Source organism: Gossypium raimondii, chromosome 5, assembly GCF_025698545.1.
Source record: "Gossypium raimondii isolate GPD5lz chromosome 5, ASM2569854v1, whole genome shotgun sequence".
Taxonomy (NCBI): domain Eukaryota; kingdom Viridiplantae; phylum Streptophyta; class Magnoliopsida; order Malvales; family Malvaceae; genus Gossypium; species Gossypium raimondii.
The window spans coordinates 50010698-50035703 of record NC_068569.1 but is presented as its reverse complement, the minus strand read 5'-3'; the positions used below and the strand labels follow the sequence as shown (position 1 = coordinate 50035703).

Genomic DNA, 25006 nt, shown 5'->3' with positions numbered 1-25006 from the left:
TAATGGATTATCTCGTTATTAATTTTTTGTATATTTTTATTGTTTTTGTTTTTAGTTTAGTTATTATTGTTAGTTATTAGGATTAATAAAAACCCTAATTATTATTTTAGTTAGTATAATTATTGTTAGTTTTAGGGTTTAGTTATTAATAATTATTGTTACTTAATATTATTGTTAGTAAAAACTAATATTATTATTATGGTTAGTTATTAGGATTAGTAGAAACCCTAATTATTATTTTAGTTAGTATGATGCTTAGCTTTTACATTATATTATTGTTAGTTATTATTTTTAGTAAAATCCTAATTATTATTGTTAGTTAGTATTATTTTAGTGAAAAACTATTATTATTATTAATTATTGTGTTAGTTATTAGGATTAGTGGTTAAATGTTGTTCATGTACAAAATGATAACTGAAATAGTATGAGCTTATGAATGAAAAATTGCATATTGAAACATTAATTTTTTATTTAAGTAATTTATTTCTTGTTCGAAATTGGTTTTTAAAATTTTGTTTATTTTTAATGATTGAATATTGAAGATGGATGATAAGTGTTTTGTATGCGTTTATTTCGATGGAATCATATTGACAATAACTGTTGGATGTATATTAAAATGTCGGTAACAAATAGCAATGAGATTTAATAGAAATATCTCATTGGATGATATGAAGGGAAGGATTAATGCAAAAATTGTTAGACGTTGTGGGAGAAGGATATCAAAAATTTTCTACAAGTTTCCAATTTCGACAGATCCGATCAAATACACCGAAATGGAACTTGTAGACGAGGAAGACGTGGAGACAATGATCACTCTTTACTATGGGAATGGGAGTGACAAAAATGCACCGATTCACTTATTTGCTGAGTTAGCCGGTATGAAGAAAAATAAAGATGTCAATGCATATGGTGAAGAACTTGTAGCTCAAGAACCGTGCATGGTGGCTCCAATATCGTACGTTGATAGTGAATCGACTATAGGTGGGATCGGTATCGATCTCAATATTACACTCGATATTGATGTTGTTGGTGATGATGGATACAATGGTAGCAATCATTATGATCAAGAGGTCGATAGTGACAGTGATCCTGATGTGGACGATGTATCTGATGATATTGACAATGAACATGTGAATAACAATGGAAATATTAACGCGTCTTCAGTCGGGAACTAGATGCGACGTATTGTGATACACAATAATATTGGGCCACACATGTTGCTCATAAACCCCGACACAGTGCATGTAGCTGAGTTCTCGTAGTACCCTGAAATACTCCCTGCTTACCGGCTAGCCGTAAATTCTGATCATGAGGAGTTATTCGTAGGCCAGAGATTCGAAAGTAAAGAAGAGTGTGTATTTGCTATGAAACGGTATAGCATGAACATATTAGTGGATTATAAAGTCGTAGTGTCTAAACTGACATTATATATTAGGGAGTGTTAGAAGGCAGCGAAAGGCTACAATTGGCAGGTACGAGTTGCATTCATTCAAAATTCGTAGATGAGGGAGATACGAAAATTCGTTGGGCCTCATACATGCACATCAACACGTATGGCAGAAGATCATCGAAAACTTGATTCCAAAATTATATGTACGTGTATCATGCCAATGGTAAAGGACATGCCAACCATTAAAGTTTCGGTACTGGTTACCAAAATGCAAGCACGATTCCAGTATTGAGTATCATATCGAAAGGCGTGGATAGCTAAACAGATGGCAATAGAGCAATTGTATTGGGATTATGATTTGCCGTATAACGAGCTACAAGGATGGATAGCTACTATGCGAGAGTACGTACCGGGGACTGTGATTGAGTTACATACAAGATCTTATTATGGCCTGGATGACCAATTACAGCAGGGGAAAAGAATTATCCAAAATGGAGCCACTTAATCTTAAATTTAGCTTTAATATAATGCAAAAAGGGAAGAAAATTTTCATACTAAGCATACCTAAAATTGATCTAATTAAATTTATACAAAAAAGTACAAACTTTGTAATATAAAAAAAATACAAACTAGAGTGATATCAAAACCGCAAGAAACCCCTAAAATTGATGGTTCGATGGTGTGGTCCTAGGGGTATACCTCTGCGGAGGTCGACGTTCACGTTGTGGGTGATCGCGATGACTAACATCCTCTTTAGGCGCAGGTGAGGGTGTGCTAAACATGGAAAAAAAATTATGTGGCTCGAATGGCATCGATGAACTTGAGCTGGAAGGAGTGCCATGATACTGTGGATACGACCCAGGAGGACTGATGTACTGTAATGGATACGGGTCGGGAGTGCTGTACTATGGTAGGTACGATCCAAATATATCAAACCCATAATGGTATCCGCCCCTTGACAAAATAGTCATTGCCCGCCAAATATGGATGATAAGAATGTGATTTCGAATGTGAATGTGATTGCTCGGGATCTAGCCCGGACTCCGACTTGGGCTCCGATACGGGATCAAGATCTGTAGGTGGCACTGCCTCTATATCAGCCACTGGCTCGTATGCCCCAGGTCGCTGCATATGCAGGAAGACTACAGTCGACTGCCCTCCAAGTAGATATAGCTTTGCCAAACTAGAGTACCATTCTATGTACTCTACTGATGGCTAGAAATCGAAAGCCATAACCATCTAAGGTATTTGAGTCATCCGATTATTCCACAACGCAACAAATCTCTGGTGCTTAACCCCCAATTCAATTGTGGTTTCCCTCTCTTGTTGATGTCGTGAACCACCCCCACCTCACATGGTGAATCCGGGATATATTGGACGCAACCAAACTATCGTAGCACTCGATCCCCATGGTACCACTCAACTACATTGAAATTTATAATTGGTGCATTAGTGCACCACATATGAGAATGAACGTAGGCAGACGAGGGTATAATAACTGTAATTTCTGGTTTACGATATGGCATCTATATAAACTGCATGATTAATAACATGGTTATAATTTTACACGGTGTGAGTAAGATATAGATAGAAACGTGTCACGAATATTAGAATAGCTTACCTCTTCCCCGGCATGCTGTTCGATCATCAGACGGTAAATAAATTTCATAAAAAATATATCTAATCAACATAAAACCCACTTAACAAATAAATTAAATAAAATAATAAAACATAGAATGTACATAACATAAATAATAAAACATAAATAATAACATAAATAATAAAATAATAAGACATAGTATGTACATAACATAAATAATAAAACATTAAATTATAACCATGCCGGGGAAGGGGTAAGCTATTCTAATATTCGTGACATGTTACTTTCTATATCTTACTCACACCGTGTTAAATTATAACCATGTTATTAATTATGCAGTTTATATGGATGCCATATTGTAGACTGGAAATTGTAGCTATTATACCCTCATCTGCCTACGTTCATTCTCATATGTGGTGTACTAACGCACCAATTATAAATTTCAATGTAGTCAAGTGGTACCATGGGGATCAAGTGCTACGACAGTTTGGTTGCGTCCAATATATCCCAGATTCGCCATGCGAGGTGGGGGTGGTTCACGACATCAATAAGAGGGGGAAACCATACTTGAATTGGGGGGTTAAGCACCGGAGATTTGTTACGTTATGGAATAATCGGATGACTCAAATACCTCAGATGGTTATGGCTTTCGATTTATAACCATGAGTAGAGTACATACAATGGTACTCTAGTTTGGCAAAGCCATATCTACTTGGAGGGCAGTCGACTGTAGTCCCCCCGCACATGCAGTAACCTGGGGTATACGAGCCAGTGGCTGATATGGAGGCGGAGTTAGTAACAGATCCTGATCCCGAGCCTGATCCCGTACCGGAGCCCGAGTCAGAGCCCAAGTTAGATCCTGAGTAATCACATTCACATTCGGAATCACATTCTTATCATCTAGATTTGGCGGGCAATGACTATTTCCCGAGCTTTTCAGGGGGCAGATACCATTACGAGTTTGATATCTTTAGATCGTACCCACTGCAGTACAACATTCCTGGCCCATATCCACTGCAGTATATCAGTCCCCCTGGGTCGTATCCACAGCATCATGGCACTTCTTCTGGTTCAAGTTTATCGATGCCATTCGAGCCATATGCTTTTTATTCCATGTTTAGTACACCCCCACCTGCACCTAAAGAGGATGTTGGTCGTCGCGATCACCCACAACGTGAACGTTGACCTCTGCAGAGGTATACCCCTAGGACCACACCATTAAACCATCAATTTTAGGGGTTTCTTGCGATTTTGATATTACTCTAGTTTGTATTTCTTTTATCTTACAAAGTTTGTACTTTTTTGTATAACTTTAATTAGATCAATTTTAGGTATGCTTAGTACGAAACTTTTCTTCCCTTTTTGCATTATATTAAAGCTGAATTTAAGGTTAAATGGCTTCATTTTGGATAATTCTTTTCCCCGGCTGTAATTGGTCATCCCGGTCGTAATAAGGTCTTGTCTGTAACCCAATCACAGTCTCCGGTATGTACTCCCGCATAGTAGCTATCCATTCTTGTAGCTCAGTATACAACAAATCATAATCCCCATACAATTGCTATATTGCCATCTGTTTAGCTATCCACGCCTTTCGATATGATACTCGATACTGGAATTGTACTTACATTTTGGCAATCAGTACCGAAACTTTAATGGTTGGCATGTCATTGACCATTGGCATGATACACATACAGATAGTTTTGGAATCAAGTTTTCGATGATCTTCTGTCATACGTGTTGATGTGCATGTATGAGGCCCAACAAATTTTCGTATCTCCCATATCTGCAAATTTTGAATGAATGCAGCTTGTACCCGCCAATTGTAGCCTTCCGCTGCCTTCCAACACTCCCCAATATATACTGTCGATTTAGACACTACGACTTTATAATCCACTGATATGTTCATGCTATACCGTTTAATAGCAAATACGCACTCTTCTTTACTTTCGAATATTTGGCCTACGAATAACTCCTCATGATCAGAATTTACGGCCAGCCGGTGAGTAGGAAGTATTTCAGGGTACTCCGGGAACTCAGCTGTAACACCCTAAATCCGGTCTAAACATTATGACCGAATCTAGCAATGTCACATTGTAACACCCCTTACTCGTATTCGACGTCGGAATAGGGTACTATGCATTACCAGAACACATACACTTATAAACATGTTAAACCGAGTTATAAAATTTCATTCAAATTTAAACTCTTCAAATTTTTAACATGCTTTTATAAATCTTCACGTTATAACTTCAAAATACTATATTTTTAGCAAATAGGGCTTTTGAGACCCAATGCATGCTCATGCAATTTAATACTTCATTTCCATTTCATTTAATTCACGATTCTCATGTTCACGATTCAATTCAATTTCTCAATCCAATATACATTTCAATACCATAATAATTCATTTAATTCAAATCATATCATTTGTAATTTCTATTTAATTCACGTACAATTCAATTTCATTAAGTTCAATACTAATACATATTATCGATTAATTTAACGTCCCCTTTTTGCATCATTTTACACTTCAAGCATGAACCTAGTATTTCATTTCCTTTCCACTCCTGTTTCCTATGCATATCACACAAGATATAAACATTACACTCAACCATAGTCGCAGGCTAGTCTTTTTGAAGACTAACCACGTGATAAACCATTTTAATAAAGATTACAAACTTTAAACCTAACCACCCTTTTATGATCACAAGCATATTTCCATCTAGACATTTACCATCTCAATGCATAATTTTATAAATTTAATGTGGCGTAATCCAGCCACAACTTGGCCAAAGCCTAAGCATACACACCAAACATGCTAGCCAAATAAACATATAGTATAAGCATTATAAGCATTATAAGCATGGATAAGCACCACAATTATTTATGTATCAAATTTATCAACATGAGTTAATTCATAAACCATTTCTGACATTGCTACATACCAAATCATATACCAAGTATACCACATACACATACTATGAAACTTTATTTTCTCACATGAACTTTAACTATAACTAATAATGTACAATTATAAACATCATTTATTTTCAATCGTTTATCGATTATAATCGAGCATATGTCCAATTATACACAAATCATTCATAATTCTTCCAATTTTCCTCCTCCTCCTCTCCATTCCACATCCTTAATGTGTATAATACACTTAAACAACATTAACCACAATTTCACTATTCACTTACATGTATATTCAAAGATATCTATTCGAGTCAGAGTCACTAAATTATTTTTACCCGGAGCTACAGAACTCCAAATTAAGAGCCATAAATTTTTCCCAAAACTAGATTCACATATTTTCTTACCATAAAATTTTCAGAATTTTTGGTTTAGCCAAATAGTACAGTTTATTCTTTAAATTTTCCCCTGTTTCACTACTAGACAGTTCTGACCTCTCTTCACTAAAAATTAATTATCTCATTGTACAAGATTCGGATATTGTTTCCATTTGATTCTCTTGAAAATAGATTTACTAAGTATTCTAAACATATAAACTTTATCCCATGACTATTTTTGTAAAATTTTGACAATTTTAAAGAGCAAGGACCAAACTAACAAAAACTATAAATGTTTAAGGCTAAAAACTATAAATGTTATTAAATTAGGTGTACTTTGAGGACTATAACCCTACTATCTAGTTTTTATATATTAATCTTAATTTCAATTAGCCTATCATTAGTTAGAAATGGTTTCTAGAATATTTATACATATTTAGCTTATACATTATGTAATAGTTGAAGTTCAATACACATGTTAGATTACTTTAAATTTAAACTAACCATTTTGAAAATAAATAATCATACGTAATTTTTCTTATTATATATGGGATGTTCATATTATCTAACATGTAAAAGGCGAATTCCTTAATTTTAATAAAGGGCAATCAGTTTTCAACTTATCCCATCTTCTTTTAGTTTCTAACAAAATCAATTGATTTGATTATGTATTTCATTACTCGATAATTAATTACCTTAATCCATTATTACTGATTTTAAAATTGATTTTATCCATCTAATGGACTTGACCGAGTCAACTAAACCAATATCATCGGTTTTAATTGGGTTTTGCTCGACCCTACCCAAAAACATGTCGATGTTATTAAATTGGTATAAAAGATTAATTCTAAAAAAGTCAATCAATGCTAAATTCACATATAATTCCAACGACCCCTCAAAAAATCAAATTGAATGCATCAACAAGAAGTTTAATGTCGATGTTTTATTATTTCCCAAAAGGTTTGTAAGACTCAAATTATAGAATAAAATCATGAGGTCTTAAATGCAATTGAATTAAATGTGATCCTAAAATGCTAGAGTTATTATCCCACAAATGTGAAAGTGCTTGTCAAGCACTGAAGTATAACCTAAATATTGGTTTGTGTTAAAATTCAAATGTTTGGGTCATCCAAAAAGATCTTGAATTCAGTTAATTGTGATTGAGAAATCATGTCAGATTGCCTGAAAATTGGTGAGAAAATTCTAAGTCTATGGCAAGTAATTTCATGATGATTGGGAAAAAAATATGCAACATTTTTCTATGTTCTTCTTCCATTGTTTTTGACATGAAATATAGGAAATAACAAAGAAAATGAAAATGAAAATGACATAAAGTTGTCAGATCTCAAGACTCTTTGTTCTTCTTTCATTGGATCGGACGGGCTAGAAAGTAGAGTTCTGGCCTTCGTGCCTTATGATATAGGTTGATATTTTGTTCCTTTGAATTTTCAACACACAAAAAGCAAGAACCTGGAAGGAGCATAAGAGAAGAGGTGGGACTGGAGGCAGGGAGATGGTGGAGGGAACTTGTCAAGGCTAAGAATCTCTAATGTTTCTCAGCATGTTTTTTTTTTTTAATTTCTTGATTCATGAAAACAAATTTAGGTATTTCTTTTAAATTAGTGCTCAATCTTTTAAAGGTTGCTCACATAAGGATCAAACCTTTCAAAATTGTCAAATAAGAGTTTAACCTTTACAAAAGTGCTAAAATAAAGATTTTTCATGCACTTCAACCCAATTTGTAGAAAAAATAGGAAATGCTGATATGTTTAGAGTAAAACACATAACCTGATATACAACATTTGAGAAGCCCTTATTTGAACACTTTTTAAAAGGTTAGGGCCTTATTTGTCTATTTTTATTAATGAAATAAAGAGGAAAAATAGAAAAACAGCTACGTTTGAAATTGGCCGAAAATGAAAAGTAGGAAAGAGATTGGGTGTTAGTTGAAATTGCGACGAAAATGTGAATATGCTCTTTTCTTATTGCCGGCAAAGAAATTCTGTAATAAAATTGAAACTGAAAATTTGGGAGGAATATATTAGAAATTGTTGGAAGTTCTTTTTTTCTTCAATCTTTTGAGGACAATTTTTTATTTCCACTATTATAAAAATTCTCTCTCTCTTTTTTTTAACTCTATATTTTTAGGGTTTAATATGATTCTATATTTTATGGATTATTAAGAAATAATATTTAAATGTTTCTTATGTAATTCTAGTGTATCTGAAAATATCAAAATATCATCTATGTAAACTACATAGAATTTTTTATATTTATTAAATATAAAATCCATTTGTCTTTGGAAGATTTGTGGTGCATCACATAATTGAAATGACATCGCTTTCTATTAGTAATGTCTATTGGGTGCACTAAGAGTCGTTAAAAGGTTTGGACTTTTCTGTTAGCATGATTTGCAAGAATCCTGATTTACATTCAAATTTACTAAAATATTTTACTTGTTTAGTCTGATTAATTAAAGTAACTAGAAAAAATAATATTTTGATTTAATCTTTATAATTAATGACTATACTAGCTTTTTTTTTCGCATGATTTCTAACCTTAATTTGAATATCAAATTCTTCTATATCTTGTTTAGATAGATCTTAGGTTTTACTCTAATAATATTATTGGGATTTTCCAATTTTGTCATAAGTTCTCATTTTTCTAAATGAATGACATTTTTTTTGCAACTACTGGTTGTAGTAGGTTAAAATTTAATTAATTAAAATAATAGTAGATTATGATTAAAAACTTTTCACTCTTGATTCAATTTAGCCTAGGAAAATACAAATGACTCGTTTTATTGTTTAAAATTTAAAATTAAAATTAAAATTATAAAAATATAAAAATTAATATAACATTACTTTTATATTTCTAAATAGTAAAATGAGTCGGGTAGAATTAAAATTACAATCCTAGCCCCAAAGTGGGCTGCCTAACGGCGGACTTACCCAGGAGATAGACGTGGCAATAAAAAAAAAATCAGAATGGAATTTTTGGGTTTCTCAAAAAATAGTATGAAAAGTAACAAAAATTAAATTAAAAAGGGAAGTAGCAAGTTAAAATGTCTAGATTGTCCAGGCGTTATGATAAAAAGCATACATAGTCCTTATATTACAAAATTCAAGAATTTACTATATTTGATTTTTTTTGATACAATAGTAAGGGATAAGATAATACGATTTAAATCTGTATCAAATAAAAATTTTAATATTTGATTTAGATATAAACAAATAAAATTAATAAAAAATCATTTAAATACATTTTAAAAATATAAGCCGAAAGACTCGTGTATATCGTTTCAATTAAAGTGAATTGATGGGATAGGAGTTTGAAACCAAGGTTGGAGAAGTCGGTGAACAGCTCCAAAGTGATTTGTCTCCTTACTGAACGCTTGTTAGGGAAAAGTTAGTCAAATAAAGTATGGATAGGTATGAATGGAGATAGGAGTTTTCTTGTTGTAATGGCAGTGAACTTTATGTATGAGAAGTGTGCAAGGGTTGAAGCCTATTTAAGCATGTTGGCTGGGTATTTCTTCATCAATTCAACTTCCCTTTTCCTACTTTTTCTTTTCCTGGCTTATTTCGTCTTGCAATCATGAACTACAACACTTGCTTTCATCTTCTTTCACTTTTATTCATACAATGTTTGCTCCCATTTTCAGGTTTTCGTTCATTTTTCGCTCGTTTTCTTCCCAAATGTTCTATTAAACATAAAAACACGAATTGTAAGGATTAGGAGCATAATTAACATTGAATAATCAACCAAAAACACATTAAGAATGATGTTAAAACATTTCAATTTTAGCACTTATCAAATCTCCCCACACTTAAGCATTTGTTTGTCCTTAAGCAAAATTCTCAACCCTTATTCAAGTTAATCTCCCTCAGTTTATTGTTTTCACCGACAATGCCTTATGAATAATCTACAGATAATCATGCACTAGAAATTGAAACTAGCATGACACTAAAGAATAAAAGCAATCTAAGCAGAAATTTGTAAAGCACAAAAAACATAGGTGTCTCCTCTATCTCAATAATTACCTGAAATTCAAACTCAACAATAATCAATACCCTAACTAAGATTCACTCAAAGCACTCAAAGTGTTTAAGGTTCAAGTATTGTGTGCTCAACAGTTGAACGAAAAATGTGATTATCATAGGCTTGCTTGAAAACCAAATCTCCACACTATAAAAACAAATCGAGATGATACACCAGTCAAGAGGTCTTTAGAAAGTTGTAACGGGACTTTGGTTAAGGGTACGAAAAAGTCAAAAAAGTTGGTTACAATTAATAGTCGAGTTGATAAGTTACCAAACCACAAAAAAAACTATAAATGTTATTAAAAATACGAAAAAAATCTATTTTTAAAATATTTTTGCAATTTTTATGTAATTTTAAAGAGTAAGGACCAAATTAACAAAAAACTATAAATGTTTAAGGCTAAAAAAACTAGAAATGTTATTAAATTAGGTGTAGTTTGAGGACTATAACCCTACTATCTAGTTTTTATATATTAATCTTAATTCAATTAACCTATCATCGTTAGAAATGGTTTCTAGAATATTTATACATATTTAGCTTATACTTTATGTAATAGTTGAAGTTCAATACACATATTAAATTACTTTAAATTTAAACTAACCATTTATGATAATAAATAATCGTACATAATTTTGCTTATTATATATGGGATGTTCATATTATCTAACATGTAAAAGGCGAATTCCTTAATTTTAATAAAGGGCAATCAGTTTTCAGCTCATCCCATTTTCTTTTAGTTTCTAACAAAAAGCAATTGATTTGATTATGTATTTCATTACTCGATAATTAATTAACTTAATCCATTATAACTGATTTTAAAATTGATTTTATCCATCTAATGGACTTGACCAAGTCAACTAAACCAATATCATCGGTTTTAATTGGGTTTTGCTCGACACTACCAAAAAACGTGTTGATGTTATTAAATTGGTATAAAAGATTAATTCTAAAAAAGTTAATCAATGCTAAAGTCACATATAACTCCAACGACCCCTCAAAAAATCAAATTGAATGCATCAACAACAAGTTTAATGTCGATGTTTTATTATTTCCCAAAAGGTTGATAAGACTCAAATTATAGAATAAAATCATGAGGTCTTAAATGCAATTGAATTAATTGTGATCCTAAAATGCTAGAGTTATTATCCCGCAAATGTGAAAGTGCTTGTCAAGCACTGAAGTATAACCTAAATATTGGTTTGTGTTAAAATTGAAATGTTTGTGTCATCCAAAAAGATCTTGAATTCAATTAATTGTGATTGAGAAATCATGTCAGATTGCTTGAAAATTGGTGAGAAAATTCTAAGTCTATGGCAAGTAATTTCGTGATGATTGGGAAATAAATAGGCAACATTTTTCTATGTTCTTCTTTCATTGTATTTGACATGAAACATAGAAAATAACAAAGAAAATGAAAATGAAATAAAGTTTTCAGATCTCAAGACTCTTTGTTCTTCTTTCATTGGATCGGACTGGCTAGAAAGTAGAGTTCTGGCCTTCGTGCCTTTGGATTAAGCGTTTGAAGCAATGATATAAGAAAATCCTAAATGCATTTGGATTAAGCGTGATGAAGAAATGTTGAAATTGTTTTGCTCAAATAGAGACCCACAATTGTGGAAAACTGAGTCAATACTCAAAAAGTATAATTACAATTCTACAAGACATGCATGTCTTAAAATTTACATCAATATCTTAAATTAAGAATATTAAATAAATAAATTATTTATCATATTGTTATCATTAATCTTGAGTTTGTGTCAAGTTAATTTTTGACACCAACTCAATCAACAATAAAAATATTTTATCATACTCACGATGTGTGTGAACAAATATATTTTATATTAAAAAGTATATTTATAAAAAATATGTAAAAGATCTCAATAGTCTCTCTCAATTTCCAAATTGAGGAAATTGTCACCCTAAAAAATCAGAGCAATTTAGTCCTATTAATTTTGAAAGTAAGCAACTAAGAATAATTAATCAGGATGTTAATTTTCCATAAAATGTACATGATTTTATTTGGTATAATAATAAATTTAACTGGTTTTACTTTAACAAATTTTCCTGCAACGTTTGTGTAAATATGTAAATGTTGAGTATTAATTTCTTGAAATTTTTAAAATTAAGGCCAAAATGACAAAATATATAAACATTGAAGGCTAAATTTATTACTATACCAATCAAAATTATGTATAATTGATGGAAGAATTTAACACCATAATTAATTATCCTTAGTTACTCACTTTCAAAATTGACAGGATTAAATTGCTCCAATTTTTTGAGAAGGACTAATTTTCGTAATTGTGAAATTAAGAGGGATTGAGAGGTCTTTTACCAAAAATACATTGACAAACAATTATTAGTGGAGTGGTAAGTGTTTTCTATATGAATTTTTTAGTCTTGTGTTCTCAAATAATATTTTTCAATCGTTTTACTTGAAGATTATATCAAAGTATGAAAAGGTGAAAATACACTTATAATAATATTAATTTCCTTTAAAATAAGAATATTTTAATAATTTTAAGCCCTCGATCGAGTTGGTATCCCAAGCCAACCATACATCAATTCTATTTAGAATAAGTTATATCATTCAAGGATACTTTAATGTTCTTAATGACAAATAATTGGCGAGAGTAATAAATATAACTTTATTGATGTAATAGGATAAAATTTTGTTTTATGCACAATTGAATCTCTTTTTTTATTTTAATATCATACATATTTCATGTGTTATTACTAATTACTTTCAAACCATAAATTTCATTCTTTATAGTATATTAATTTTAAACACATCTTTGTATTCTAAATTTGTGGTTTTCATACACATAAGTGTGTGATAGCATTTGTAGTCAATATTTAAGAGTTTTATTGAGTTGGTGTAACCCTCAATCAGGACTCAGAAATGTATTTACCAAAAGCCCCTCATTTTTAAGCTATTATTATATTTAAGTGTTTTAGAGTTAGATCCACCTTCAACCACACCATCAACTCAATTATGAAATTATAAAATTGATAATTAATATTATTACTATGTCACTTTTGTCTTTTCATACTTGTATATCATCTTTAATTAAAAGAATTATAAATTATAAATCTAAAGATTGAACATGTATTTACTAGCATTAAAATATAAGTACTTTACCACCCAACCTATACTCAATTTAAAAGAAAATATTTTAACATAAAATGGGTGTTACAAGATTTGGTTATACATATGTTTTTCATATATTATAATATATGTTTTCAAATAAAAATATAAACTGTAGATGTAATTGTAAGACACATTGTATTCATAAATAAAAAATATAAATTTGAAGCTTAAAAAAAAATTGCCACAAACTCTAAAAAGGAGATGAAGGATCCCATAAAAGTAAATATATATTTATTATAATTTGATTACATCATATTGTTTGAATTTAGTATTTTTACTTAATAATCAATTCGCTTAAACTATTATAATTAATTTTAAAATTGATTTTACCTGGGGCGTATAGTTAGGGACATGGGCTTGACCGAGCCAACTCAACTTATATCATCTGTTTCTATTGACTTTTGCTCGACCCTACCCCAAAGACCTGTCAATGTTGTTAAAATTGAAATATTTATCTTGTTGGAGAAGACTAACTGTAGAAACGTAAGTCAATGCTAAAGTGATATGTCGACGTTTTTGTTTTTTTTTTTCTTTGTCTTTGTTTTCAAAATAGTTGATAAGCCTGAAATTATAAAAGATAATCATGAGGTCTTAAATGCAATTATGATATTTCTAAAAGATATTTCTCAATAATTTTTTAATTTCTTAATTGGTGAAAACAAATTTAGGTATTTCCCAATTTGTAAAAACATTATTTTTTTAATTTCTAGGTTTTTCTTAGCTTTTTATATAATTTTGGAATTTTGTAATCTTCTTATAATTTCTTAAAAATAATATATTTGTAAAATTTTCTAAACCATAAATACCAATTAAGGAGAATGTGATAAAATTAAGGGTAAATGTGTATTTAAGCCAAAGAAAATAAAAGAATAATAGTGAAATTCACCTAAAAGCAATTACAAGGACTAGATGAACAATTATTGGACCTAAAACTTTGTTTGAAATGATGTCATTAGTGTGTTACATCAGCTTTCTTAGATAGATAAGATTAAACTTGTATCTCTTTCCAATAATTTAACATCATTTCAATAGTTTCATCATGAAAAGATCAAATCCAAAATGATATGTCGATTTTTTAAATGAAAATGTTGAAATGGCATTGGATGAATAAAAAAAGATACAAGTTTTATGGTATCCCAATGTCATTTAATCCTTTCTTGCGCAGGGGTATAACTTTAAGGTGAGTTATTACAAAGTAACAAATGGATTATATTGGTGACCATATATTTACTTCAAAAGATTGGTGACCAAAACTATAATTTTAAGCAAACATAAGTGACAGAATTTGTGATTTTCCATTTTTTTTCATTTTCAAAAAATTTTGGTTTTACATTTTAGGCATAATGACAAATTTAGCTCTAACATTTTTTTCATTTTACCTCAAATTTTTTTATTGCTATAGCCCTCAACAATAACAAATTAAAAAATTAATTTAGCCTTTATGAAAAAAGTGCACCAATTGAGTACTCAATGATTCCAAAAAAATCAATTGACCTCTTCATTTAACAAAAACTGTTACGGACAGAAATCACCAGAAGTTGTCACATGATAATATGATAATATGGCATGCCACATAAAAGAATAAAAAATACTTTTTGCAACAACCTTCTGTAACATTATCCACAAAAGCTTGAAGGTTCATATCCGTAGTGTCGAAACTATTTTTTTAAAAAGGAGGGTCGACTTTAATTTTGTAAATGAAAATGAACACAGGAGTCGCCACCAATCTTTTTTTTTGTGAGGTGTGATTGGATCACCTAGTAATTCAATTGTTTTAAATAAACGGTTTGATTTACTAAAACAAAATTTTTCGGTCCACAAAAATCCAGAAAATGGGTTTGGGAGTCGGTTACGCACAAGGATTAGCACCCTCAATACACCCAAAATCGGTGCCTAGTTGATTACTTAATGTCTTAATGTTGAAAGTTAAAAATTCGAAGGGAAATTTAAAATACGATCCCTTTTTATTAATGCCATTAAAAATTTCATGAATAAATCGAAAAGAGAGTTAAAGATCCACTCATCCCAAGGTAACGAAATACCACGTCCCGTAAGTTAGGACACGATATTTAGAACCTTAGAGAACAAACTTGTCTTTAATTTTTATTGAAAATTCATATATTGAAGTTTTAAAAGGATATTTTGCTATTTAGGTTTAACGAGAAAGCCGAAACCTCGTAAGATAGGGTACGGTTTCTCAAATTCAAAATGCAAAGTATTGCCTTTCTTTGATTTTTTTTTTTTGGAATTTAAGTGAGCACTAGTAGAATATTTAAAAATAGTATGCGTGCAACTTTGATTATATTCGAAAAGAAATCATTTTTAAAAAGAGGAGTCGTACATAACTAATAACGATAATACGATATGCATTTAAAATAATCATGACATACTATGCATCATAAAAACACATATAGCATTGATACTAATAAATCTTAATGTTAACATGCATGAATAATAATAATGCAAGTAACAATATAACAATAACGATAATAACAACAACAATAAATATAATACTAATGAATCTAAATTTTGAAACTATTTGAAAATTAGCACATAAACATGGAATGATAGTAATAATAATGGCACAAATAAGAAGAACAAGCCAATGAATAAATAAATAAACAGATAGATAGATAGATAAATAAATAAATACTAATGTAAGTTTGATTTATAATTGAAAATAAGTAAATAAATAACTATTAAGTGAAATATTAGACAAATCTACTTTTTTTAAATAAAAAATTAAAATTAAACCGGCTAAGGACTAATTTGAAAACGGACCCCAAAATTTGGGGCTTAAATCGCAAATAAATAAAAAGGGGGTGGCTAAGGACTGAAGTGGAACACGCTTAAGAAATTAGGGACTGACTGGGCAATATTCCCAGCCCTAAAGCACAATGTTTCAGCACAGACGAAAATGAAACAAGTATAAAATTTATAGGGCCAAAATAAAAGAAACGAAGGAACCAGATTGCATCACGGCGCAACAGTTGAGGGACCCTGCGCGAAAATAGCCCATTCACCGCAAAAACACTAGGATCTCGTGGGCTGCTGGGTCGGGTGACGGGTCAGAGGTTAAAACGACGTCATTTTGGCCTCTGAACCCTAAGATCAAAATGGCGTCGTTTCTTAATGCTATAAAAGCCAATTTTTTTTTAAATCCTTCATTTTCTCCTTTCCTCTAAAAAAATCAAACAAAATTCTCTCAAACCTCAACCCCTCCCCAAAATCTGGCCTAGGTCTTCGGCCATGGCCCGCCAGAAGGCCAAGACTGAAGGTTTTCATCTCTCATGATAACCCTCCAGGTTAGGACGTGGGAGTGACATCTGGAAGGTCTCGACACATTGTTAAATTACAAAAATTATTTTAGATTGATTATATGATTTATTTTATTTTCGAAGACTACAGTAAATTATATTGAACTGTGGCATGGGATTTAGATTTAAGCTTGTTTTATTTTGCATGACATTTAATTTAAGTTTTATTGTTTTCGAATTATGGTTATTAATCAATTATACATGAACCCCGATTTTTATTAAAAATAAATAGTTACAACTTCCTGCTTTTAAAGTTTAATTAAGATTTCAAGTAATAAATAATTTAGAAATTAAATAAGTTTTTTACTAAATTAAACAAACGTTTTAAAGATGTCTATTTTCAAAAACTCCGATAACCCTACTAGGCCATCTTTATAGCTGATGTAATCTTCCGAATTCAGACTGAACGTTTACTCCTGTTTGGAGAAGTTACAAATATGTTATTTTCTTATCGTAGGCAAAGAAATTTTGTAATAAAATTGAAAATTACAAGTTAAAATTCAATTCATAAAAACAATACTAGATTATGGTTAGAGGTGTTTTTAGTTGGATTTGGTCAAGTTAAGGCTTGATGCAAACCGAACTTAACTCAATTTAGCCCATATAAATGGTTGATTTTACTGTTTAAAAATATAATTAAATTTAAATTTATAAAATTTATAAATATTAATAGAACATTATTTTTATATTTTTATTATTTTTAGAGCCCAAGATTAAAAACGTAAGCTGAATCCTGTCCCAAAGTGGGCTGCCTAACTACAAACTTCTTGACCCAAAGTGGACCGCCTAGCTATGAATATCTCTAAATATGGTATACTTGTGACGCGGGTTAAAACAAAGTTTACATAAACTTTTTATATAAAATCTATATTTATAAAATATTTATAGACTAATGGAATTTCGGTTGAAAGGTTAAAGTTGAGGCTTTAAAACTTTGATATCTTTAGATTAAATTCTACCGTATATGAGTTTTTTCTCGTAAAATTATTCTAATTATTTTTAATATATTTTATAAAAAATATAAAAGGAAAACATCTTATTAATAATATTTGTTACAATTTAAAATAATTTCCAATTGAGTTGGTATATGATGTGCGATTCACTCGTGACATTAACTTAATTAATTACTTAGTGATAGATTAAAATACATAATTGGAAATTAGTTATCCTAAAAGAAAGTTACTCTTTTCTTTAGTATATCTCATTAGTGGAAGCATATTTAAAGTTATTATATATAATATTAATCATATTAAAATAAAAACTTAATTATCATAGTTAATATAATATTATTTTCATTCATAAAGCCTTAATTTTGGGATTAAAGAAAGTATAGTTGTTTTTCTTTTCAGCAAAAGAAAAGTTGTTGGTATGAAACATGAAATGAGTAGAATAATTTGTGAAAAGTGAGACTAAATAAACTAAGGTTAGTGAAAAGTTGAGCCTTAATTTAATCATTTAGTTTTTTCAATGTTGTTCAAAATAAATTGTGAAGAGTTACAAAAAATTAAATTAAAAAGAGAAGTAGGAAGATAGTCCATATATTGTTATAATAAGAAGTATATAAATTCAACAATTTATTACATTTGATTTAAATATAAACAAATAAAATTAATAAACAATCATGTAAATACATTTTAAAAATATAACACCAAACACTCGTGGATCTCGTTTCATTTAAAGTGAATTGATGGGTTATGATTTTCAAATCAATGGTGGAAAAGTCAGTTAATAGCTCCAAAGACTGATTAAACTGATTTGTCTCCATACCAAAGACTTGTAGGGAAAAGTTAGTCAAATAAAGTGATTGGTTGTTATTATTATTATTATTATTTTGGTTTTAATCACAGGTGCATAGTTTAAAAACTTTATTGATAATGTATTAAATATTTTTGTATTATACATACACTAGTTTTGTATCATGTAAATGGATTCTTTCCCATATATATTGTACACACAAATTTCAAGTTGAAAATTAACTTGAAAATTTTGGGTCAAATTTTATTTATAATTTTGAAGAGTGTACAAGTTTTGAATATCTTTACAAACAAAACTCCTTTGATTCTTCTCTTCCGTTGACATCCCCCTCTCAATTGATATGATGTTCATCAAAATTTCTTCTACTTCTTTAGTTTCTTCAAATATTTTTGTAAAGAATTTTTGAACTTCTTGAACTTCTGAATGTGTAGAATGACTTGGAGGTGACCCATTTTTATAGTGTCAATCACTTTAATATAAGAGAGTTCTTGTAGAATTTAACATTTTCATTTGAGTGTTCTATAAGAATTTAAACTCTATTATTATTATTATTATTCATATCTTATTAATTTAATTAATTAGAGATAAAGTAATCCTTAAAGAATATGATTTCTTTGCAAGAGAGTTCTAAAAAGATTTAATTTCTTGATTTATCTTTTCATTAATTTAGTTAGAGATAAACAGTAATAACAAATGATGAATTCTGAATTTTGTTGGGCGTAGAAAGGGGACAAGTCTTGAAATTTTATTTGCTTCCTACTTTCAAGAATTTGTTTCAATGACTGAACTTGGCAATGAAACCAGGCTATCTATGTACCTTCATTTTTAAAAGATAAAGTTATAATGTTGTTTAAATTTTTTTGGACTGCAATTTAAGCTCGTGCTTAGGAGTATCATCATTTATTATGTATGAACAATTTAAATTCATGCTTAGGAGGTCATCATTTATTTCGTATGAATAGTTTAAGCTCGAGTTTCATTGGATCATCATTTATTTTTTATGAATAGTTTAAGATTGTGCTTAAAGCATGACCGTTTGGGTTGAATAGTTTAGGCTCCTTCTTAGGAGCATTAGATGAACAGTTTAAGCTCATGCTTAGGAGCATCATCATTTTGGATGAACAATTTATGCTTGTGCTTAGGATCAATGTGACAATATAAGCTTATACCTAGGAGAGATGCTTTTCATTGGCTTCTTTGAGTCCAATCATGACCATTCTGATATTCCAAAAATAGATGATTGCCCCCAATCCCTTCGAAATTCACCATCTTACTTCTACTTAGAGCTAGTGTAATAGGATTGAAAGAGCCAAATTTGATGAATCTGTCCATAATATTGTATTGAGAAACCAAAGCATTGATGTCAAGTTTGATAATGCCACTTCTTTTTCAAACATGGTTTTTTCTTCTTCATGGAGTTGTATGATTTTTTTCTTTCAACTCTATGATCTTCTCAAGAGGATGGCTAATCGACCGATATTATTGCAATAGTTGAAATCATCTACTCGATTGGCTTCTTCAGGTCGCTTCTGATAACTATCATATTTAGAGTTATTTTAGTATAGTTTCCATGGCATTTTAGGAGGTAATTTTAGTATATAGGTTCGTTTTTATTGCATTTTATAGTTTTTATTGATTAATTATATTTTATTTCAATTTTGTTGAAAATTTCTAATTTTCAAAGTTAGTTCAGACTTGTTTCTTATTTTTTATTTTTCTATTGTAGGTCTCAGAAGAAGAATAGAAGACTTGGAGCATAGAGCATAAAGTAGTGAAGAAAAGTCTCCCACTCCACTGAATTTGCTTCACTGTGGTGGAGCATGCTCTATAATTCATATATTTTGGTAGCAAGTAGTTCGTTCCACCTCAACTTCTACATCAGGTGGAGCAAGATGATTAAAATCCCTAAAAACAAAGGTGATGATAGGGATGTGCATTTTTCGGTTTTAACGAATTAATTTATCAAACCTAATTAATTTGATTAAGTAGTCAATCAACGAATCTAATTTGGTTGGGAGTTGGTTAAAGGTTTTTGAAGATTTTGTTTACCAAATAGTTTAGTTTGAAATCGACTAATTAACTGAATTAATTGATTAACCGAAATCAATAAAAATATATTATAGGCCAAATATATTAGAGATAAGTCCAATACATTATACAAACCCAATATATAAAAACTAATGGATTTATAAGTTTTCTTATAATAAGCTTAACAAAAATATGAAAACTAAAAATATTTGAAAAAATAAAATTAAACTAAAAAGTGAAGAAAAGTAAATATATATATATATATATATGCTTTGTAATGTAATGAATGCTATTATGTTTTTAATTTAGTGTTTGAAATCGACTAATTAACTGAATTAATTGATTAACCGAAATCAATAAAAATATATTATAGGCCAAATATATTAGAGATAAGTCCAATACATTATACAAACCCAATATATAAAAACTAATGGATTTATAAGTTTTCTTATAATAAGCTTAACAAAAATATGAAAACTAAAAATATTTGAAAAAATAAAATAAAACTAAAAAGTGAAGAAAAGTAAATATATATATATATATGCTTTGTAATGTAATGAATGCTATTATGTTTTTAATTTAGTGTTGTTATTATGTTATTTTTTTAATTCTTCTAATCTTTTCAATAAAAAACAAGGAAAAAATTGTCATGGATTGTTCATTGTTTTAAAATTGTTTGAACAAAAACAAACAATGTATAAATTCGTTAACCGCTCAAATTAACCGAAATCAATTCGGTTGGTTAATAGGTTTAAAAAAATTGGTTTGATTCACGATTAAGGGTTTCAAAATTTCAGTTAATGATAGTTTTGTTCGGATATTAACTGAAACAATTGTTTGAACACCCATAGGTGACGAGATTGAAGAGAAAGAAAAAAAAAAATCACTTAGAGGGTAAGGAACAACTCTCTCACACCAAGGGAAACTTCAAGCTTGCAAAGACTAGAAGAAAAAGAGATCTGAATAAATTGTCATAAATTCTTCAACTATTTTCTCTATAGATTTTTTTTTTTACTTGTTACCAATGCAAGTTGATACATGAATGGATGGAGTGAACTTTATTAAATTCCTTTCACCGAAGCTGCCAAATTTTAAGTTTGAAAAATTAGTTAACTTGCGGTGACTTTTTGGATGGGATCCAGACATTTTTTGCATGATATTTCTGCATAGAGTTCTAAGATCTATCACTTAACTTCGAAACGCACTTTTATTCACTCAATTTTGAGTTCAAGAGCTCAAATTATGACTGTTTTAATGATGACTATGTGAGCAGAATTTTTGGACGGGATTATTACAAAAATTATGAATATTTTAGTTTAAAATTACTTCTTGCTTACATTAATTAAAGTTTCAAGATACTTGAAAATTTTATTTGGATCTACTTATCTAGCCTATGTAAAGGCCCCTTCATGTTCATTAGAGACGCAATTGTTTTTGTTTATTACTAAAATTACCAACTTTGAGAGTTAGTTTCTTTGTGCAAGATTTGTTTCTTGTAATTTTTAAAAGTAGTTTTCTTATCAATTTTTTTAAGGAGTCATGGGAATTCATTCTTCATCCTTCAATTTGCCAATGACTATTTCTTGATGGGTTGATTAAAGCCATTAATTGAGTTTGTTCGATTTCATATATTAAAGGGTTCAATTGAGTGTTGTCGTGTGTGAAATGATATGCGATTTGTGCAAGAGTTGAATCAAGTAATAATGTAACGCCCCAAAATTTCTAATTTCATTATTGTGAAAATATGACACAAATATCTGTTAGCTTTAGTAGTTATGTGTTCTGGGAGTGTTTGGGAGGTCCCAAGTTGAAGCTTTCACTTGGGAAAATTTTAGTATTTTGAATGAATTAGGCCTTACTCTTGTTGAGTAGGCTTTTATTTGATTGTTGGGTAAATTACATCAGAATGGGCCTGCTACTCTGGTGGTTAAATGGTGTGCTATTATAGTAGAGGTCTTGTGTTTGAATCCCTATGCAGGCAAGGGTATTATGATTTATTTTGCTCAGATTTCGGATAGAGTTATGTAATAGGGGGATTATGAGTAGTGGATGTGTAGTGGGAATTAGGGGAGAAGATTAAGGGATTTTGGGGGTTATCAGGATTTTATTTTCCGTCTATTCTTCTCCTTCTCCTCTTGTTGAAATTCTCTGAGTTTTTCCATCTTTCTCTTCTTTTTCTTCTTCTTGATTTTTCCCTAATCCATTTATTTTCCTTCATTTTCACACATAGTTAGTGCTCGCTTAGTTTCGGTAAGTGTTTCTCTTCGTTTCTATCATGAATCTTTTAGCGACTAAAGTGGTAACATATTTTCTCTGCGATTTGAGCATAGGGGGAGGCTCGGACTAGTGAATTCAGTGTTCTTGTCTTAACAATATTTAAATAAAGTGTTATCGTTGGTGGCTTTAGAGTGCTCGGGGATTGTTTTAGCATCAAACAAAACCAAGTGTGTACCCAAAAATGCAAAAAAAAAGGGATTTGGAGAAAAGCCAAAATTGCTTGCTTTTTGGACAACAGCAGTAGGCTAAATTTGAAAAATTGCCATAAATTGAAGAAATCAAATTAGAGAATGAAAAAAAATGGAATTAAATATTATTGAGTCTAGTTTCTCATAGAAGAAACGATGTAAGTAATGGAATTGGAAATCGCGAGGTATAATAAACTTCGTGAGACAACGTCAGAATGAATTCGGGTTCCCCAGTTTTGACTTTGAAAAATCATCAAAAATTGGAGAAAAATAATTAGGGGTTTAAAATTTATATTTTTAAATTATTAATAAGTCTATTTTCAATAGAAAAAAATGTAAACATCATCCAAATCTTGTACTAAGAGATAATTAATTCTTAGCAAAGAAGGGTTGAAGTTGTCAGATAGCTGAATTGGGGAAGGTTTGAAGATTTTACTGTACTTGTTGGCTCAACCAAAAATTATAAAAATTTTATGGTAGAAAGGTATTTGAGTCTAATTTCAAAGACATCAAGTGGATCCTAATTTGAAATTCTATAGCTGAAGATATAAATAATTTAGTAATAGTGACTCAAGTAGATAGCTTTAAAGGAACATATAAGTAAATAGTGAAAACATATATGAGTAATTAACTAGCACGGGTTACATTAAAAATGGATCACGTGGTCAAGGCCAATTTGGGCCGAATGGGCGTGTGAGCCCATTTTTCTAAAAAGTTCTGTAATTTTATAGGGTCACCCAAGTTGACTGTGGACCTACTGTAGGGTCGGTAAGCTTTACTTAGACCCCTATATGTGTGATATGTCTATCTGATTTCTATACCGAGCCTGACTTATGTTATGTGGCAGCCCAGCTGTAACCTTCTGATTATGTGCCGCATTTCAGTACAGCATGGTGTGTAGGGATGGTTTGGTTGATTTAATCCCCACATGGTGTGTAGGGTTGGACGGAGATGGTGTGTAGAGACTAGTGGGTAGAATTCTGATTTATTGTATCTGCATTCTGTATCTGATATGGGTCAAGGCTCTAATGTATTTCTAAGACAATATCTGAATGGGCTAAGGCCCAAACTAATTCTGTGATGGGCACAGGCCCCAAACTATATCTAACTAAATTCTGTTAATTACCTGTATGCATGTTTTTTGTGGGGATTACACACTAAGTTTGCGACAACTCACCCTTTCTCTGTTTAATTTGTATAGGTAATCCCTAGACTTGACAGATCGGTGTAGCAAAGGACTCGATGGTGGCCACACGTAAATTTTAGACTGATTTCCGTTAATGCCTAGAATTTATTACTTATTTTGAGTTTTTGATGTATCTTCTGGACTATGGACTGATTGGTTTTAAATTTGGGACTTTATACTATTTTTTATGGGTTTTTAAAAAAAAACTACAACTCCACAAAACATAGTTTTTTCCTAAAAACTAAGTGTTTTGGTAAATAGAAATGATTTTTCCTAAATTAATTGGTTACAAAAGCTTCCGCTAAGAGACAAGTTTTAAAGCAAATCAATCAGTTTTTTTTCCGAATTAAATAAAAGCTAACTTACTGTAACAGTTTTTAAGCTCAACAATCTTGTCTTCAAATCCCTTTCCATGTGACATCGCCAGATTCGGCCATAACGTCTAGGTCGGGTTTGGGGTGTTACAAATAAAGTGATGAGTGAGTAGCATTCCCATGAGGATCGGATTGAGGCACAAAATTGGTCAAGTTATTATAATAAAATACGATTAATGCTATGGCAAAGTCAATGGTAAATATACAGTGGCAATTAGTAGAGCAATGATGTAAGCAATACGTGGAATTAATAAATGACTAGTAATGTTGTGGCAAATCGAGAGTAGAAATGTAATGACAATTATGAGAATTACAACGGAAATATTATGTAAATGAACAAATAAATAACTAATAATGATGTGGCAAATATACTATGGAAAAGAATAAAGGATATACGATGTGG

The 25006-nt window shown here is 30.4% G+C and overlaps 1 protein-coding gene and 1 long non-coding RNA gene across 2 annotated transcripts in view; both read left to right on the top strand.

The window, feature by feature from the left end:
- Positions 1–25006, top strand: part of LOC105767156 (LRR receptor-like serine/threonine-protein kinase GSO1) — a 57612-nt gene that overhangs the window by 18589 nt on the left and 14017 nt on the right. The gene's annotated exons all lie outside the window — the stretch shown is intronic.
- LOC105766378 (uncharacterized) lies at positions 18729–22008 on the top strand. The gene is made up of 3 exons (XR_008195718.1): positions 18729–18993; positions 20277–20467; positions 21430–22008. It is a non-coding gene; the product is annotated as an uncharacterized LOC105766378 (long non-coding RNA).